The sequence below is a fragment of the Hipposideros armiger genome, unplaced genomic scaffold, assembly GCF_001890085.2.
Source record: "Hipposideros armiger isolate ML-2016 unplaced genomic scaffold, ASM189008v1 scaffold_1730, whole genome shotgun sequence".
NCBI classification, from domain to species: domain Eukaryota; kingdom Metazoa; phylum Chordata; class Mammalia; order Chiroptera; family Hipposideridae; genus Hipposideros; species Hipposideros armiger.
In genome coordinates this window covers 42,291-45,080 of record NW_017733080.1, presented here as the reverse complement: position 1 = coordinate 45,080, position 2,790 = coordinate 42,291, and positions in this window count along the sequence as shown.

The following is a 2,790-nucleotide window of genomic DNA, read 5'->3' as shown; positions in this document are numbered from 1 at the left end:
GGGAGGACAAGCCTGAACAGAACAAAACAGAACAGAAATCTTCATCATTAGCAAGCACAGTTCTGGCTCCTGAGGTGAGGTAACAGATCCAGAAAACAGGAAGGGAGAGAAAGTTTGAGGGATCACATCAAAGGAGATATGGAGAAGCCACAAGCACATCATGAATAGAGTGGATCTTACCTGTTTTCTGCTTCTGAAACCTTGAGTTCAAAGTAGCTTCAGTGAAGCTCTTGTGAATATTAGTTGGTACACTGATGCAGCAGGGCACACAGAAAAACAAATGCTAAAGGATCTAGCTCTAATTCTTATTTGATTTCTGACTATGTGGACCACACTCCCTAATTTCATATCAAAGGAGAGATATCAAGCATTGAAGACACAATTTCAAAATTATTCAATTGTTAGTGAGACATAGTGTGTGGTGTGGATGAGATGGGGATCAAAGGCCTTATTCCAAACCCCTAATATCGATTTATATACCTATTTCTTTTTCCATTTATTTATTTTTTAACAGGTGCTATACTTTCTCCCAGGGGAATTTAAGACAACTTAAAAAAGAATTTTAACTAGAAGACCACATCAATTACAGGTAGAAGCATAATGGAAAAAAACAAAACAAAATAGGCACAGGAGAAAGTGGTGCTTTGCTTATTTATTGCTGCATAATAAACCAACCCAGAACAACATTCATTTATTTGGCTTCTGAATCTGCAATTTGTGTGAAGATAACTCCATGACACTTAAGGACATAGATATATATGACTTGAATATCTGTGGGGACTCAAATATGGGTTGTAACAGTGACAGCTGGCTAATCATCTCTCTTCCCCTCCATTAAGCTTCTTTTTAAAAATTATTTGTTTCAGGTGTACAAAACAATGTAATAGTTAGACATTTTACTCCTCACAAAGTGATAACCCCCTCCCCCAATCTATTGCCCCTCTGACATTGTATATATCTGTTATAATTTTATCAACCCTATTCCCTCTGCTGTTCTCTATATCCTATGACTATATTTAATATCCTATATTACATTATAGGCTTCTTAACACAAGCTAGCTTGAGCTTCTTTTTAGCATGATGACTTCAGGACAGTTGGACTTTACACATAGCATCCCAGGGCTCAAGATAGAATGTTAAAAGAAATGCAGATGCAAGCTACAACATCTTTCATGATCTAGCCTCTGAAATCATCCTCCGTCGCTTCCCACAATGTTCTGCTATTCACACAGGCCCAGGCATAATTCAGTGTGGGAGGATATGCCTATGGCATGAATACTTTAGAGGCATGGATCACAGGAAGAGGCATTCTAGAGGCTGGATACATTAAGTGGTTTCAGAAATTAGGCTAAAAATTCATGGAATAATGGCATATCCACTTGCTCTGAGTGGGACAAAAACTCCACTCAAATTATGAGAATAATAATTATAATAATATAATATTAACTACCATTTGCTAACAATTTTTTATGACATTCTGACTGTTCTAAGAACTTTGTATTAATAATTCATTTTATCCTCACAGTAGCCCTATGAGGGAGGTATTATTAATATAACCATGTGGGAGTTGAGGAAACTGAGGCATTGAAAGCTGAAGTAACTGGTCTAAATTCAAAAGACCAGGACATGGCAGAACTGGGCTTCACATTCAGACAGTTTGTCTTCTGAGTCCAGGTTCTTAATCACTAAGTTTTCTAGCAGTCAAAGAAAAATGAGAAAGGCTTACAGTTCTGCAATTGAGTATCCTTGAAATTTTCATTTTTATTTTTTAATTAAATGTATCAGGGTGACAATGGTCAGTAAAATTACATAGGTTTCGAGTGTACAATTCTATAATGCATCATCTACATATCACATTGTGTGTTCACCACCCAGATAGTGTCCTTGAAATTTTTAAAAGTGCTCTTGAGAGTCACAACTATTGTAGTACTAGGACCGATTAGCTGTGTAGCAAATAACAACAATCTCAAGGCTGACTCACAGGTGAGTCTTGATGTGTTATCTTTATCAACTGTAAGCTGATATATTGTACAGCATTTAGAAGATCAGACGGAGTGTGTTTCCTTCAAAGAAGTCTCCGAAAACAGTGTTTCTTTGATCTGAACATTGGATAAATCTGAATGGCCCTGACCTTGAGGTTTACTCCCTGGGATACATGTGTCTTAATGGTTTACTGAAGACCTCTCTGTCTGAAGAGACTAATGAGCTTGGGGGCTGTAAATATAATGTTCAGGTTGAATATCTCCCACCTCTATGTCCTCAGCCATTGCATAGGCACATATCTGAACCATCTGAAAAGGCATAAAGGAGAGCCTCTGTCATTTCCTTAGCTTCTCCCCCTACATTGAGCTTCTTTCTGAAAAGCAAGAAAGGAGGGATTTTTACAATATAAATGGTTGTGGATGAATGTTTGTGCTTGCAGACTTCCCTGCACCTCCCCCAATCCCAGTTCCACTTCGTTCACTCCTTTCCCAGCAGCTATGGGTGTGTGTGTGTGTGTGTGTGTGTGTGTGTGTGTGTGTGTGTGTGTGTGATCCGTCTCAACTTAGCCCATATTAATGCAAGTTGCAACTGCTCCTTGACATCGGGGATTTCCAGGGGAAGCTTCTTTAAACTTGCCAAAAGTTGCCCGGAAATGAAGGCTGGGAGTTGCACACTGTGATAATCAGAATTTGGAACCTTCTGACACCTTAGGAATTCGGGAGGCTTGTTGTTTCCTGTTTTCAGTCACCTCCACTTTTCTTTGCATTCCTCTCCTGTGCGCCAGGAGAAGTAAGAGTCAAGGGTCCT